Here is an 18,563-nt window from a genome sequence, read left to right as displayed (position 1 = left end):
AGATGAAGAGATAATCCTAAAAGCTGCAAGAAAAAGGCAACAAGTTACACACAGAGGAAACCCCGTAAGACTATCAGCTGATTTCTCAGCAGAAACCTTAGAGGCTAGAAGGGAATGGCATGATATATTTAAAATGCTGAAAGGAAAAAAACTAGAAAAAGCCAAGAATACTCTACTCAGCAAGGTTACCATTCAGAATGGAAAGAGAAATAAATAGTTTCCCAGACAAGCAAAAACTAAAGGAGTTTATCGCCAAGAAACCAGCCTTACAAGAAATGCTAAAGGGACTTGTTTAAGTGGAAAAGAGAAGGCCACAAATAGGAATAGAAAATTATCAAGAAAAAAGCAATAAAATCACTGGTAAAGGCAAATATACAGTAAAGGTAGCAGATGAACCACCTGCGAACCTAATGTGAAGGTCAAAAGGCAAAAGTACTAAAATTATCTATTTCCATGATAAGAGAGTAACATACACATGCACAAAAAAAGAGGTTAGATATGAAATCAAAAACACAGAATGGGGGAGGAAAGAAGTAAAAGAGTAGAGCTTTTAGCAAGAGGTCAAATTCAGGAGACCGTCAGCTAAATATAGATTGCTATATAAGTACATTATTGAATATGAACCTCATGGTAATCAGAAACCTACAATAAATACATAAAAAACTAAGAAAAAGGACCCCAAGGATAATACTAAAGAAAGCCATCAAACCACAAGGGAAAAGAGCAAGAGAAGAAGGAAGGAACAGAGAAGCGCTCTCTCCTACGTTTCTAGCTGGGTCTTCGACAGATCCTACTGATTCTCTCCACCAGCCCATTGCTCCAACCAATGTGGTTCCAGCCAATGTGGGTCAAATAAGCTCTGGGCCTTAGCAGTTCTGCACTCATGCTGATCCCTCCTCCCAGAATCCATCCACACCACATCCCCATGTTGAAACCCCATCCTTCCTTCAGACCTAGCTCCAAGCCTGCCTCTCAGTGAAGCCTTCCCTGACGACCAGCCATCAGCAGCCTCTCCCTCCTCTCTATCCCAATAGCACATTTCTAACCACATGTTGCTCAACTGCAGTCATCTGTGTGTTTGTATCAGTCTGGGTTTTAGCAGGAAACAGATGGCAACTGAAGGGACTTAACTGAAGATAACGTGCAGAATTAATGGAATCAACAAGGATGGTGAAGCATCTAGGAACAACAATGGAGTGAGCCAGTATCACCACTAGCAGGAGAGGGAAGGGGTTCCTGGAGCCTGGAGGGAGGTGGACCCACGGAAAAGGAACTGCCCAACAGGAGCCGCGGCCCCGGAATAGAAGCGACCATCTCCAGAACCACAGTGAGGCAGGGCAGTTGGCGAGAGGAGGTGAGATAAATGCCCAGGTCCTTCTCACCTCCCAATTCTTCATCTCCTGCAGACGCCTCCCATCAACAAAACCTAGTCAGAAGCCAGAAGGCAAGGGACTTCCATTATGCAAGCTGTATGTAAATGTCGGCCTCCTAGGGCGCAAAGCAGGACAGAAAAAGATGGAGAATTGATCAGGATGGGCTGATAGGAAAATGGGGAAGAACCAGCGTAGTCTTGTTTCCTACACAAACTTACCTTACAAAACATTGGTTCAAATCACAGTTTACACCATAACAGCTCTTGAGAAGTTATACCACTTTTGGAATGACTCCTTTTTCATACATTTTTTTTACTTTTGGTGTGATGACTTTTCCATCCAAAACCATGGTAGATTAATATACTATGTGAAGCAATATATTGATATTATGGTTTCAGGTAAAGATCTACTTACTAATTTACCCAACAAAGCAGTTTCCAGTTAAAGAATATTGCCCACAGAAAATTTAAATTCCTCACCGTATTCAGATGACCCCAAATAATTTTGTTTAGCCTTCAAAGTCTAAGAGAGAGGGGTGAGGAGACAGCATCTTCTACAAATCTTCAGTGTGCTGCATGTGTGTGCTGTTTTCACGTGTTTTGAAGCATCATCATGTCAATCTTTTTTTGTCGGTCTTGAGGAATAGAAAATTATCACGTGCCGTTGAATGCCTTCCTGAAAGTTAATTAAATTCAGCATCCCCCCTCCATTAGCCCCACCCACGATCAAGTCTTCTCTTATTTCTTTAGACTTCATTACATTTCGTTTTCTATGCAAACTGCATTTATTTGCTTTCAAACTCTTTTTTACCGCTTATCTAAACTTGTTCCCATTGTTTAGATAATATATGTTTCTATTTGTGAAAAATATTTGAGTATCTTGGGTTGGGATGAAATGCATCATAATTTTTACCACTAAAAGTCTTGGGAATTTTAAAATTCAGCCACAGGGTATTCAGGAACTAATTAAAGTTATTAAGTAAGGATTAGGTGACTTTTTAGTGCTTTGGAACAAAATCTTGGAAACCTTGGTCTTCCAAAGCTTCCATTAACTGTTTTGCACATACCGTGGTAGGTTCCAAACAAGTGTTGGTTGGTTGGTTTGTCTTGTTTTAGTCCATTGAAATGACATCTACTCAATTATAAGCTCCTCGGTGGTGGCAGAGACCGTGTCTCAGTTCATCTTCCCTTCCCAGTGACGAGCACAAGGACAGTAGATGGTAGGCACTCAGTACACATGGGTGAAATAAATGAACATGTCATTGGATTTGTGCTGCTCTTGTCTATCAAGGGAGCTTCTCTAATCCATTCACATTTCCATGCATTGGAAAGATAAGTATTGCTTTTATTTATCATGGTTGTCTAATCAGCCCAACCAATGGGCAAGTTTATCTAGGGACCAAATCGAATCTTGCCCAGGGCCATATAGCTGGTGAGTGCAGGATCCAGGATTTGAACCTAAGCAGTTCAAGTCCAGAGGCTGTGTACTTAACCGCTCCCCTCCAACCCCTCCCCGCTCTCCTGAGATCCTGTAATGGAGACACTCCAGGGAGTGGGAGCCTCTGAGCCCGTCAGGGAGTCCACTCCTCCTTCTGGGATTTAAATTATCTATTTGGTCTCTCATGTTTTTAAAATGAAGTCTTGTTATAAAACGCAAGAATTCATAAAATAAATGCACAATCCTGGTGGTGTCATTTTGCTCCAGGATTGTGACCACTAGGTGAGAGTCCCCAGGTCATCCATAACCAGCAGAAGGAAAACACAGCCCTTCTGCTCGCCCTCGTTTTATCCACAGGCCCTGAGCGCCTTTATGGGCTGGAGAGAGGAAGTGTTCCAAAGTTCTTAGGCGCAGCACTGTGGTCCTTACAGCTCGCCCATTTCTCTTGGCTTTAAGGGCAGGAGCAGGTCCTCCAGCTAATTCTGCCTACTGGCCAGCAGGTGGCGCTCAAAGCTCAAAGGAGGCTAAAGGGCTAACGCGGATTTGCCAGTATCTCCTGAAGGAGGAACGCAAAATCACCAAAAAGAATTTGTTTCCATTCCTGCCCATGTCCCTTCCTTCTCCCTGCCCTCCATCACTAGGTACAGAGGGACAATCTGTTTAAATATAACAAGGTCTTTGAGTCGGAATCTTGGAGTACAAATCTTCTTGAGCTGATGAAATGTTCTGCTATTTTAAGTGGATTAGGCTGAGGTAAGCCGCACCCTGGTGTCAGGACCACTGACCCCAAAGCCCATCCCAAAGCTGGAAGGCTGTGGGAGTGCGGGGGGTGGGAGAGAGCTTTAGCGTGGCCTCCAGTGACCAAGGCCAGAACCCATACAAAAAGAGTGTTCTGATACAGCCCCATTGAGCCCTTCCTGCCAGTGCCCCTGTGGCCAGCACGTTCCTCTGTCCATTCTAAGTGCCACCAGCTGCCCTGAGTGGGTGAGTGAGATAGAGGGTGGACTCTGCGGGGAGAGAGAAGGGGAAGAGGAAGGTGCAGCCGGGTCTAGGACTCGGAGCGCAGGGCCAGCAGCTGGGTTATAAATGAACCCTCCTAGAACAGTGACCACAGCCCAGCTGAGAAGCTGTCAGCAATGCCTTGCATCCCTCCTTTTCTCTCACCTTCTGCCCGGAGTTTGACAGGCCCCTTGCTCCCTAGGGAGCCCAGACTCAGAGGGGACGTCCCCTGTGTGCATGCTGTAACCTGCAGAAGCCTGGTGACCTGGGGAGCAGGGATAAGAAGCTGGTTGGAGATCATCCAAACTCACTCATGGAGAAAAGGACATCCTTTTCTTCCTTCTCCCACTCACTAAATACTTCCTGAGTACCTATTATATGCCTGGCCCTTTGCTAAGCCTTACATGTTGTGGGGGAGGAATGAGGAGGAAGAGACCAAAGGAAAAAGTAAGATATGGCTCTGACCTTTTGGAGTCCACCGTAGGAGGGCCTGGCCCTGACGGGACGAAGTCAGCCTCATGCGCTCGCAAAGGCGGGCTGGAGGTAGCGCATACACATGAGGCTTTGGTTACTTCAGTCTGTTAAGTCCAGGGAATGCTGGACATGGAGGAGCCCCACAGTCTGGTTTGTTCCCAGAGAGAGAGGGAACAGCAGCCACAAGGGCAAATAAGTGAGAAACTGTTTGCTGGAGGGTGGGAGGTGGGGATGGCACAAATATTTCAACGGTGAATTATGGCAAATAATTTAAGGATGGTTAAGTGCCCTATTCAAGTGGTTCACACCTCAGAGATGAGGCACAATGTGCCACCTGTCTCAGAGGACATGCTTCTTAACTGAGAAGAAAGAGACTCAAGTCCAAGTAACAGTGGAAATTCAGGCATCAGGAGTGTGTGTGTCTATGGTCCAAGGTCAGAGTGAGCAGGATATGTTGGGTAGAGAGGACTTTGCCCTTTTGCTTGTCTTTATTCTTCCCCCCACGTCACAAATGCTGCTTTTCTGCTCACAAGTTGAGGATGGAACTGCCTAGACAAAGACCAACATTGTGCCCTTTAATGGTGTGTCTCTGGGCAATGATGCCCTATGGCTTCTTCTCTCCCTTTCAGATCCTGGCACTGGGGTAGCACCAGGGTTCTCTGGCTCCTAGCCTCTGCTTCTTGGCTTTGTTCAGAGCTTGGTCCCCAGATAGCAGTGATTCGGCCATTATTACCAAGAGATCATGCCTAACACAGACACGTTGGGTGTCCAGAGCATCAGCATCCATTCCAGGGCCACCACTATGGCCAATGGATGACTATCTCTGCCTGGATCTTCGACATAGGTTCTAACCAGTCTGGGTCAAGAGGGCAGATCCTGGGTAGAAGCAGGAATGTCTGAATAATCTCTGCAAGCCTTGACTGCCTCCATCCTCAGGGAGGCACTGGTGTTCCAGAGTAGTCCAGCTTTGTGTCTGAGCTCTCTACTTCCCCCAGTGAGTGCTGTGAATTTTGAATAACCCTCTGCCTCCTCATCTGAATCGCCAATAGGAAGTGGGTTGAAGGTCCTTATCCAGTACAGCCAGGGAACCCAGCTGTGCTGATCCAGGTGTGCAATAGCCATTGCTACAACTCCCCCGGGTGTTGCCTTTGAGAAGTCCTGATGCTAAAGGTAGGCAAAGCCTGCCCAGTGCCAGGGAAGCTGTGAGGGTCTACTGAGCTCTCTCAGGGGCTCCTCTCCCACCCTGAAAGAAAAAGCCCCAAGGATACACTGGGACTGGGCGGGGGAAAGGGGTTGAGGGATATTTCTGGCAGAGTTATCAATTAAACAAATAAACTTATGTACTGTATTTAATAGTTTCAACACCATCAGAATCACTTTTTATTTCTGCTGAAGGAGGAGCTGAATCTCAAATTGTTCATCTTAACCTTCGACATAAATTGGCTGTTCTAAGATTTGAATACAAACAAGGCTCCTTTAAGAAAAACGGAATAAGCTTGCTGTTGGGTGTTTTTACATTAATTGATACACATCTCTAAACGTCATTAATCTGAAATAACTAACAGAGGGTTTTTAATGTCCACGAAGAGAAGAGTAAAATAACACTTTAGTACTATTTTGGTATTAGAAAAAAATCTTCTCTTTGTAAAAGAAAAAACAACTGCTTCTTCCACAGAGGAACTGAGATAGATATTCGCTTTGAAATTAATTTTTTCTTGTAATAGATAGTCTTGCCAGGAAGCAAGATACAAGTTTTTCAACATTCTTAAAAGAGACACATAATTTTAGATCATCTCCTCCCTTAAGTTAAAAGGTTGGGGGGGAGGGTGGGAGTTGGAGTTTTTTAAAACAAAGAATAGCTTTATTAATACAAACACACGAAAAACTATAAAGCAGTGATAAATTTAAATATCTAAGTTATAGCAAATGGGTAGGAATTTAACATCCAGGGTCAACAGGATGTTTGAAGGAGCAACAGAGAAGGACTCCCACAGTCGGAAGGGCGTCTTCATAGGCAAAGGGGGACGCAGCTGTAAACAGTTTTTCAAACTCTCTCTCTCCTTATTAAGGATCATAAGAGGCACTCCATTCAAGGGGAGATATGTGATCTGATGCTCTTCAGGCAGGTCAAAACTCTCAAAATGTAAAGGATCGAAGAGAAAGAATTTTTCTCTTTCTGGATAGGTGTCATCCGAGGCAGGAACTGAGCTTCCCAAAAGCTAAAATGGCAATGAACAATAATGAAGAGACTTTTACGGAAATTGCACCCTCAACATTACTTAATTCTTACAGCTACTCCTAAAAGAATAGTGATGAGAGTTATTTGACAGAGTTCAAATTGCATGATTATAGCATATTTTAAAATACAATTTGGAACTATCTGCCTAGCAAAGGAAAAGGTGGACATTCTCTAGAAGAAGACTTCATCATCTGGGATGTCTGCAATTTTTATACAAATTACCCAGCATTCAATCAAAAAGTACTAGTCAAGCCATGAGACAGGACTATAGACAAAAGTATAAGAGAAAAAAGTCAAAGAAAGAGAATCTCAGTTGCTACAGATACTAGAGTTATCAAAACAAAGACTGTAAAATAATGGATTAATGTGTTCAAGGAAATAGAGGAAATGATGAAGAAAATATGTGAAATGATAAAAAAATTTCACCAGAGAACTATAATCAATAAAAACAAATCAAATGGAAACTCTAGAACTGAACAACACAATCGCTGAAAGAAAGACTTCAATAGATGGATTTATGGCAGAATAAACCCAGCATAAAACTGGGTTAATAAGCCAGAAGACAGGTCAATTGAAAATAACCACATAGAAGTAGAAAAGAAAGAAAAAGAGAAAATAAAGAACCTAAGTATGTTGAACACTGAGAGGAAGTCTAACTTGTGGAATTCCAGGAGAAGAAAAGAGAATTAGGTGGAAGCAATTTGAAGAGATAATGGCCAAGAATTTCCTGAAACGGACTAAAGATATCAACTCACGGATTCAAGAATCTCTGTCCACCCCAAGAAGAATAAGTACAAAGAAAACTATTCCCAGGCACACAATAGCAAAAGCGCTAAAAAACAAACAAACAAACAAACAAAGACAAGTAGAAAACTGTAAGAGCAGCCAGAGGAAAAAAAAAGACACGTAACTGAAGGAGCAGCAGTTGAGGTGCCATCGCCATTTCTCAACAGAATGAGAGAAACCAGGGAACAACAGAATGCTGTTTCTAAAGTACTTATAGAAAATGACTCCCTCCTCTAAGTCTATACCCGGTGAAAATATCCTTCAAAAACAAATGCAAAGTAAAGATATTTTTAGACAGATAAAAACAAAGAATTCATCACTATCACATCTGCTCAAAAACAAATACTAAAGGGAGTTTTTCAGGTATAAAGGAACAGTTCCAAATAGAAACACAGAAACAGACGAAGAGCACCTACATATACACACACAACAGAATATTATTCAGTTACGAGAAAGAAGGAAATTCTGCCATTTGCGACAACATGCATGGTCCTAAAGGACATTATGCTAAGTGAGATAAGTCAGATAGAGAGATACAAATACTTTAAGATATCACTTATACGTAGAACATAAAAAAGCTGAACTTGTAGAAACAAAGAGTAGAATGGTGGTTATCTGGAATCAGAGGGTGGGGGAAATGGGGAGATATTGATCAAAAAGTACAAACTTCCGGTTAAGAGATCTCTAAGCTCTGGGGATCTAATGCACGGCATTGTGACTACAGATAACAATACTGTACTATATACTTGAAAGTTGCTACAAGAGCAGATCTTAAATGTTTTCACCACAAAAAAGAAATGGTGATTACATGACGTGGTGGAGGAGTCAGCGAACACTACTGGTGGTGACTTGTTACAGCAGCCTGAACGGACTGAGGCATCTTCATTTCCAAATCCACCATCAGTTGTTCTCTCGAGGCAAATCGAATGGAGATGATGAAAGAATTAAGTATTTTCATCTCTGAAGGACGTCTTTGTAATCAGGGATCCCAATGTTCAGAAGCTTACAGTACTAATAATAAAGGGGGAAGATACATTTTAAAATATACAGAATAAACCCTAACCTTAGGAACAATGAAATAAGTCCTAATGAAAGGCACAAAATCCATTCATTTTATTAGAGAAATTAAAATGACTAAGAACCAAAGAAAGGGAAAATATTTAAGTTTCCCTCGTGAAAGACTCAGAAAGATATCAATGACATGACTTAGAAGAGGCACAGTTGTATGGCTTGCTCACTCTCTCTCTCCATTCATGTCAATGAAATAAACAAATGAGAAAATTGGAGCGTGGTATACACAAAACCTATTGATAGATGATCCTGCATATTTAAAGAATCATACAACCTGTCAATACTGTACACGTATGGTGGGAATAGAAAAGGAAAGAAGGGAGGGAGGGAAAAAGGAAGGATGAATGGAAGGGAAGAAAGTTCTTGGCACAACTGTTATGTTTCTGGGTGAAGTCATGGCATAGTAACGATAATAATACCTAATATTTATTGTGTAATTATTATGTAACCTGGCCCTAAGTGCTGTGCCTACACTGTCTTGTTTAATTTTTTCTTATTTACCTTTTATCTTTATCTACATGACACTGTATATGCTTTTAGACATCTCACAGTGCTCGAACACTCCTGCATTCCACCCCTTTCCTCTGCAGACGCAACCTCCTTCAAAAATTTTAACTATTTCATCTAATATTTATTGTCCTATTTCTAAATAACATAGTTTTGCTATTTCTTGATTTTTTTTTATAATTTTTTCATTTGTCTCCTAAGCAAGATAGGCATTTAGCTCTCTCACGCCATCCCCACACACAAACACAAACGTCCCCCATCCCTACCCTCCCTATGTACTTGCTTCAGCATTTTTATTTAAATAAATATTTGATGTTTAGGTTATTATGACTATCTAACTATTATACACAGTTTAACCACACCGTATACTATGACTACGTTTCTTTCTTTTACTTTTTTGTTTTCTGTGAAGTTAATCATTGCCTCATTTTTTATTGTTTGCTTTGTTCCTTGTGAAATTATTAATTTATCTCTGGACTCAAATAAAACTATAAATCTCCCTTCTCGATATCTTCAAAAACGTCAGGCAATCTAATGATTTCCTCGTCTTCATGGAGACACATCTCTGGAGTTCCAGGCTGAACTGGCTTCTATCTAGACCTCCTATAGAGCCATCAGCCTGGAACCTACCTTCACCATGAGTGGAAATCTCCTCCAGCACTTTCCTGTCCTGGGTCCCCTGGCTCTTGGCTTTCATTCATTCACTTAGTCAACAATTATTTATTAAGCATTTATTCTGTGCCAGGCACTGTTCTGGGTGCTGAGTTTACATCAGTGAACAAAACAGGGAGGGAGATTGTCCTTATAGAGCTATGCGCTAGTGAAAAGAAACATAATAAGCAAGTAAAGTAAAATATTTAACATGCCAGGTGGTGATAAGTGCTATAGAGATAGAGGAGGGAGAAAGGAGGAGGAGAAGAAGTGCTGATAGGAGGGTTACAATTTTAAATGAAATGTTCGGGGAAGCCCTCATGGAGAAGATGACATTTCACCAAAGCCCTGAAGGAGGTGAAGGCATAAGATATACACGTATCTTGGGGGCTGGGCATGGGCAGGCCAAAAAAAAAAGTAGAGGAAATAACAAGCAACAGAAGTCCTAAGGTGGGAGCATGCCTGGTATATTTGTGGGTAGAGATGAGTGAATGAGAAGAAAGGGGGCAAGGGGATGAAGCCAAAGAGGGAATGAGGACCACATTGTACGGGACCTTATGAGCCTTGGTAGGAATTTTGGCTTTTACGCTAAAGGAGACCTTGGAGCGCTTTGGCAGAGGAGTGACATGACCAAATGTACGTTTCAATGACATCGTTCTGGTTGTTGCACTGAGAATATATCGCAGACTTGCTTAAGACAAGAGTTAGTATCTTTGCTTGGAAACAAAGAATACTAACTGGAATAGAAAGTAACAGTGAAGAACATGCTGCAAACAACAGACTCTTAGGGAAATATGGGGTGTTTGGAGTTAGGTATCTGGCTGTGATAGAGTGGATAACAGTGAAGTTCTCACTAATATTCCATGTATGGAGACCGTAGAAGTTCTTGGTATCTGGTGGCAAAATGACTAAGTCACTACTGCATCAGGAAGCAAGCACTTAAGGAGGCCAGGACTCTGTGGAACGAGGTAACTTCTTCTATAGAACAACACAAGAAGTACTAGGAATTCTAGGACAGTGGGGTACTGGGGCTGTTTCTAATGCCAGTGGAAAACTGAAAAAGAATGTCAAGTTCCGAACCTAAATTTATTGCTTCAAGGTGAACTAAAACTCAGAGACTTTCTGTAGCCATCGTGTCAAAGAATCTCATCTCTTGTAGCCACCTAGAGGGGGCTGCACGAAAGAAAACTCAGTTTGATTCTCTGTCTTGAAGAAAGCCATTGATCAGGAAAGGCTGGGACTTAGCTCATTAGAATGGGATATCAGGGAGCACCTGGAAAGCTGCAAGTTTGCCCAAACCCTTCTAAAATGCTTTGTCCTGCCCTCCCCTATAGCAGACCCGATAAGGGTTATGTATTCTGTTTGAAGACTAAAACTCCGAGACAAAGATATTTAGTCAAATAAACACTTACCACATGATAGAAATACAGAGATTTACTGTTTTGGTGATGAAGTGACCAATGGAATGTTAGCAAAGGCATTCGACAGTATACTTATTCAGTGGACCTTACAAAATGGGTCTCACTAAGGGTGGAGAGCCACCACTGTCATTCTCCTGCTCCTTTAGAGTTGACCACCACTGCCTAATGTTGTGCTTAAAAAGCTGCTAGCCAGGCTCCAAATGCTTTGCTTCTCTTGGTCACTCTTCTGACAGCAAACATTCTTGCATAATAGAATGTTTCTTTGTACCAACAACACTTCTTTATCGTTGCATGTGTCTTATATTATTTAGACAGTTGAGTTGTTGCCTGGAAAGAAAGTTCATAGGAATTTTATCTTCTGACTCTTCCCATTAGGTGAAATTCCTTAGTTAAGTGGATGTCCAAGAAATGCTCCTGACATCAATGCCGTTATGGGTGAACGTCCCTCGCCCTCCTCTCCTGAAGAAGCTGCTCCTCCCTGGCTTACACACGGTGCTCCTGCCTCACTAGAGGAAGACCACACGCAAGAACAAACAAGGATAATTCCCTCAGATCCACCCCCAATCACATCACAAGCTACTAATCAGAATGGGATCCCAGTATTCCAGGGTGTAAGATGTAAAATCAGATTCTGGAAGAGAAACATTACATGGTGGGAGGGTTTCTGAATTTGCTTATTTATGACAGTAAAGATCTATAAACTATTTATGGAAATGGGTTTTTGAGGATGATTAACCAAAGCGAATGGAATATTATTTTACATCAGGCTGAATCTGTCCGTGTGTGGACTTAGAAAGATTCTGCATTTGCACATCTGGGTGTGATTCTCACACTTGGTTCTGTTGGCCAACATGAAGTCAGAGGCAGCTCTGGATGACACAAATGAAGTTTAGATGCTGTAAAACTCTTGACATATTGCAGAAGGATTTCAAAGATGGGCACACAAAAATACTGGATTAGTTCCATGCATATGTCCTACTCACCCCCCACACACTACGTTCCTTGAGGGGACCCAGAAGATTCTCCCTTGCCAGAATTGAAGAAGCAATATCCTTGAAGTGAGATTTACTGGCTGTTCAATTAAAAACTAATATATTTACACACACATACATAAACGCACGCACACAACGAGGACTGTCTGTACCTGTGAGTTTTAATTCAATACAAGTCTTCAGATAAACTAAGATTACTCACTAATTACCTCAATTTTGCATTGGTCCAAGGAATCAAAGGCAACTAAGGATTCTGTAAAGTACCTTTAAGTCAGCATCCTGAAACAACACAATAATTCTTGATTATAAGTATTCATCAGAGAGGTACAACATCTTAAAAATTTCCTTTCTAAATAAGTGGAGTGATTCTGTAGATCCACAAATATTGCAATATTATTTGACATTTATAAGTAGCTTACGAATTTATTAATTTGAATTCTAACTTAATTTTGATTAAAGCCCATGTCTTTATTTACATACATTTAAATAGTATTATGTGTTTAGGGGTTTATCCGACCTATAAATTAAGTGTAAAGATTTTAGGAAATTCCACTACAGTCTTTTAAAAAGATCGAAAGTCTTGCATGAACTAAACTATCAAGTTGACATTTTTACTTCCCACTATGGAAAAATCACAGAGATACTGCACAGCCATTCCTTAAATCCAAAATTGACACAATCATTTAATTTTGCAAAAGGATTGCCTTGATTAGGAAAATTAAGTGAATTTGAAGTAAGGTATAATTTTCTCATTGTGCTTTTGCTAAGTAATGTTAAAACCACAGACATCGCAATTAAAAGTCTCAGTATAAAAGAGTTTCTTAAAAGTTTTTATGACCATTAAAATTAACCTGATATGAATTTATATATTTGTTCTTTATCTTATAACTCAGTACAGATGAGTTCAATTTTTATTAATAATAGTTGTGCATAGTTATTTATATGGATTTTATTATATTCTCATAAGCATGCAGAATTTATCTTCTAACCAAATATTTCGTAACTGGAGTAAATTGCTTGACTCAGAATTTCCCTTTTACAACTAGAATACCAGGGTTAAGATTCTCTCCCTGTGGCGGCCATGGAGGTAAGACCTTTGGATATCCCTTCAAGAGAACCTGCTGGAAGGAGGGTGGTAGGAGGACAGCCTCTAGCTGCTACACCCCTAGATCCATTTGCAGTGTTCACATCGTGACCAGGCTTTCTCCAGAATGCTCGCAGCTAATGAATGACCATCGTGAGGTACTGCAACTGCACGATTCCTGTCTAATGCAAGACACCTTTGTTGGACAATCTTTGCTCTAGGGCTCCCTACCAGCCTGGCCAAGACTTTCTCAGAGCTTCACTGGCGTCTGAGGCTCCTCTCCCCCACGATTTTCCTTACTTCCTCCTCTCCTTACACAGGTGTCAGACCTGCAGGATGATCTGAGGGCTCTCCCTGCCCACGCCTGCTCCTCAACCCCTTTGCCCTTCACTGGTATTTCCCTCATCAAATCTTTTGAACATTTAATTCCAACATGACCTCTGCTTGTTGAAGGACTGGAACTGACACTGTCCCTCAAAGTCTAATTTAGATACATTATTTAATGTGTTTGTTCGAGTTACCAAGTATGATTTATGACTTGGCTCTCTTTCCAAACACAAGGAAAGCAGTAGAAATTTTTGTTGGATTTGTACTCTCTCGCTCTTCTCTAGATGGCCTTTAAAGTCTCTTATCTCGGATGTTGGCAAACACTTGGAAATTTCTCGTAACTCATGAAGTAGGAGCTCTACTGAACCTGAAAGACTTTGTAACCTTTACTTTTTTACGCCCTCCAGAAATGAACTATCCCATATAATTAAAAGGTGCTCTCTAAAGTAAATTATTTTCCTTTGTCATGCATGGAGTATCTATGCCAATACTTTTTAAATAACATACAGCTTCATCAAACATATTTCTTTATCATCAGAAAGACTAGAGTCTCCACTGGAATCCCAGAATCCTCTTCGATACTCCATTGTTCATCTCTCAATTAATAGAGGTTTTCACACGGGGGAGAATATTTCTTATGTGAGCAATGGAAGAAATCATTAAATTAAGATGAGCAGTTTGGGGAATATATATGATCTCTTTTCTTCCATGAATAAGAAGGAAAAAAATGAATGCCTTCAGAAAACAAAACTTAGCCCTGGATTTATCCCCTATGAAGATGGCTGCCTCCTGCTATTAATAACAGGAAACCTTCTTAGGTCACTGGTTTTCTTTCTTGGAGATTCAGCTCTCCATCCCTGGTCCAGCAGCAAAATATAAAACTTATTAATAAGGGCTGCAATTCTCTCAAAGAGAAAAATCCACTTGCTTCAGCTCACACATAAATTTAGTCTATATTTCGAGAATACATACCCAGTACTATCTAGCAAAAATCCATGTGATAACAAACAGCAAGAAAAAAACCAGCAGAAAACAAAAATAATTTTCTTACTTTCCAATGAGTGGCAGAAACTGCTAGGTATCTTTCCACATCCATTTCAAACTTCTTCCACAGCACCAAAATTGTAGCCTGACACATGGCTGGCTACCTGCCCAACATTTCCTTGTCACCCTACCAATTAGATTTGGCCATGTGGCTTAATTCTCTTCCTTGGAATGCAAGCAGAAGTGACGTTTGCTGCTTCCAACTGGACACCTTAAGACCAGATTGTTATTTCCACATTTGCTGACCACAACTCAGCTTCAACTGTGAGAAAAAAACTTCCTGTGGGGGAAACAAGGGGACAGGAAAAACCTGGACCTTTGAAATATGGAGTAGAGCTTCCAGGTTACCTGGAGCACCTGCCCTGGACTGTTTTTTTAGAGAAAAATTAAGTTCTATTTGTTTGAGCTATTGAATTTTGGATCTCTTTGTCAAGCAGTTTAACCTACCCTAATTGATACACACGTCTCTGTACATTTTTCTCAACATAGTAGCTGTCTAGCAGCATGATTCCCCGTTGGTTAGAGACAGACGGCAGAGGCAGGCAGGCTCTGCACCAGTGCCCAACCAAGGCTGTCTTAGTCAGTTCAGGCTGCTATATCATATATATCAGAATTTGGTAGCTTAAATAACAACATTTATTTCTCATGGTTCTGGAGGCCAGCATGTCCAAGATCAAGGTTCTGGCAGATCTGGTGTCTGGTAAAAGCTCACTTCCTGGTTTTCAGATGTCCATCTTCTCATTGTATCTCCACATGGTAGAGAGCAGAGAAACAGGAAGCAAGCTCTTCTTTGCTTTTTCTTATATGGACACCAATCCCATTCATGATGGCTCTGTCCTCATGATCTAATTATCTCCCCAAATCCCCACCTCTAAATACTATCACATTAGGTATTACGGTTTCAGCATATGAATTTGGAGAGGACGCAAACATTCAGTCCATAACAGGAGCTGATCTTACTTTCCTTTCTTTGGCTCATATTTAGCAGGAGTGTGAGCACACGGTCTTCAATGTGTCATTTTCAGCTTCATTCAGCCAAACCACATCACAGCACCATTTGTTAATTTAAATGGAGCAAGACTTCCATACTCTCCATTTAAATAAGAAATCAAGATGAGTCATCGTTTTATTTTTCTTTATAAATAAGAGAGAAGAGGAAAGCCAAAATTATTCTCTTCTTGATTAAGACACAAAATGCATAAGTATGTACAATTTGATGAAAACAAGATGTTAATTTAAATAGTATGGCCAGACCAATACATTACCAATGTAATCATTCTCATTTAAAGATTTTTTTAGAGGTTAAGGGTTATTTTCACAGGATATAATGTCACAGGAAATATTTTCACATGACTTCTACAAAACACAGCAACAACATGCCTAGAAAAGGGTGAAGTTTCTCTGGAGAAAGATAATGTCAGTCAGATAATTTTGTTTTGTTTTGTTTTGTTTTTTTAAAGATTGGCACCTGAGCTAACAACTGTTGCCAATCTTCTTTTTTCCTTTTTTTTCCTGCTTTTTTTTGTCCCCAAATCCCCCAAGTACATAGTTGTATGTTTTAGTTGTGGGTCCTTCTAGTTGTGGGATGTGGGATGCCACCTCAACGTGGCCTAATGAGCAGTGCCATGTCCACGCCCAGGATCTGAACCAGCAAAACCCTGGGCCACTGCAGCAGAGCTCAATAACTTAACCACTTGGCCATGGGGCCAGCCCCAAAAATGTTTTATATACAGTGTTCCACATTCAGTTGAAAAATTATTATGCATGCTAAAAGACAAGATCATATGATCAAAGCCCAAGAGAACAAGAATAAGTAGATAATAGAATTACCTGAATCACCATGGGTGATTCAGGTAAAAGAGTCAGCAAACGAGAACATTAAAATAACTATGATTAATATGTGCAAAAAAATAAAGGAAAATGTAGAGAATTAAATGAAAAGTTGGCCAATTTCAGAAAAGAATATTAATCCATAAAAAGATTAAAGGGACTCCCCTTGGAATGGGCAAAGAGACACCTGATTGGTGGTGTTGCTCTTATATCAGTCAGTTGTACAGTCCTTTGTTCATCCTAGCTTGATGACTGGGTTGGTGGCCAGAGCTGTTTCATGCCTAGGGCACATAAAAAAAAATTAAATGGAAGTTTTAGAATTGAAATATACAATTCTAAAAATAAAAATTCAAAAGATCAGTATAAACATAGATTTGATGTAACAGAAGACAGCATCAGTTAACTGGAAGTTGGACCACCAAATTGAAGCACAGATAGAAATAAGAATGGAAAATACTTAAACAAGTATAACAGACATGTGAGATAAATTGAAAAAGATTTAATTGTAATTGAATCCTAGAATGACAGAAGAAAGAAAATGGGACCTAAATAATATTTGGCAAAATAAGGTCAGTTATTTTCCAAGATGAATGAAAGAGACAAATCCACAAATTCAAAAACATTTTCAAAGAAGCAACAATAAGTCTGGGAGTTGACTTCTCAATAAAATTTATAAAAAGTCAGAAGGCAATGGAATGAAGAAGAACAGAAAAAATGACCTCTTTTCAAGCACATTTAATTACCCAAAATCAGAAATGATAAACTTATTAAGGTCTGTGCCCCTAAGAGCTTCAGTATTATTTTAACTTAGTTTGTTGGTCAAGAATGAAATGGGAGGAATCTGACTTTAGTTTACCCAATTGTCAAATTAAATCTTAACCAATGCTTTTTAATAAAAACTATTTTGAAGATCAACACTACTCTTTCTCCAGTAGAAGCTGTATATAAAGAGAAGAACTCAGTAAAATTTATGTTTTCAAAAAAAGGAGAAGCCAAATGACAATTGGTCTATTTTATTGACACTTTTTTTTTATTAGTAACAGCCTTTGATCTATTTCCAAATATTCAAATGTAAATGTGTCTGTGGTTGTAAAGAATGTGCCTTGTTTCTATAATAAATGTTTTGTTTAAAGTCTTTTAAACAAAGACAGTCTTTTGTTTAAAGTTAATCTTAATGCCATCTCATTTTTATTTAAAAAAAACTACTTGTGAGAGTGACATCAGCATCATGGCGGAGTGAGCTTTTCCCCTGGACTCTCCCCTCTAGGATACAACCAAAAGGACATTCAGGCACCAACAGAGGACACACACACAGCACAAAAGATGTCTGAGAGACCCACACAACCATACAACTGAAGGTGGTTGTGGGGCTGGATCCTCCAGAGGAATTGGAAGCTGATCAGCAGGAGCTCTTCAGAGATAGAGGGGCCACGGCTGGGGGAGGTGAGCAGCTGAGAAGAGGCACCCCATCCCCACCTGTGCTCCAGCCCCACACAATCACATGGAGCATGGCACAGTGAGAAAGGGGCCGGCTGGGGGAGGTGTGCAGCTGAAGAGAGGTGCCTCATCCATGCCCAGTGCTCCAGCCCCATGATAGCCCAGAGCTTGGAACAGAGAGGGAAGTGGCAGCTAGTGGAGCCCCATGAGTGCCTGGAGCACCACACAGAGAAAGATGCAGCAGTTGGGGGAGGCATGCAGGTGTAAGAAGTGACCCTTCCCCCACCTGGCACTCGTCTTGCAATTGTCCAGAGCTCCACACAGAGGGAGAAGCAGAGGCTGGGGGAAGCACAGGTGAAAGAGAGTACCCCTCCCCTGCCCAGTGCTCCAGATCTGCCATTGGCCAGGGCATCACATAGTGAGAAAAGCAGTCAGTGGATGGAGTTGGGCCCAGAATTCACAGTGCTTGATCCCCACCCAATGGAAGCACGTGGCAGCAGTGACTACATAATAACACCATGTGGAGACAAAAATCCACATCATCAAGCAGTATGAGAAAGTATATTATATCTCCAGACCAGAAGGAAAATGACAAGTATCCATAAACCAACACTGAAGACACAGAAATCCATAACCTAAATAACAAAGAATTCAAAATAGCTATCATAAAAAAAACTTAATGAGTTATGATAAAACACAGAAAGACAAATTAATGAATTCAGGAGCTTCTTCACAAAAGAGATTGAAACTTTAAAGAAGAACCAATCAGAAACATTGGAGATGAAAAACACAATGGATGAGATAAAAAGAAATTCTAGACTCCTAAACAACAAAACTGACAATATGGAAGACCAAATTAGCAATTTAGAAGACAATACTATAGAAATGCTT

The 18,563-nt window shown here is 40.6% G+C and overlaps 1 non-coding gene across 1 annotated transcript; it reads left to right on the top strand.

Moving 5' to 3' along the window:
* The first annotated feature begins 16,396 nt into the window (after positions 1 to 16,396).
* Positions 16,397 to 16,529, top strand: LOC139074210 (small nucleolar RNA SNORA48). Its single transcript, XR_011523748.1, has one exon. It is a non-coding gene; the product is annotated as a small nucleolar RNA SNORA48 (small nucleolar RNA).
* Positions 16,530 to 18,563: the final 2,034 nt, after the last annotated feature.

The sequence above is a fragment of the Equus przewalskii genome, chromosome 10 (assembly GCF_037783145.1).
Source record: "Equus przewalskii isolate Varuska chromosome 10, EquPr2, whole genome shotgun sequence".
In the NCBI taxonomy this organism is placed as follows: Eukaryota; Metazoa; Chordata; class Mammalia; order Perissodactyla; family Equidae; genus Equus; species Equus przewalskii.
The sequence above is the reverse complement of the archived record's forward strand: the minus strand, read 5'-3'. Positions and strand labels throughout refer to the sequence as shown.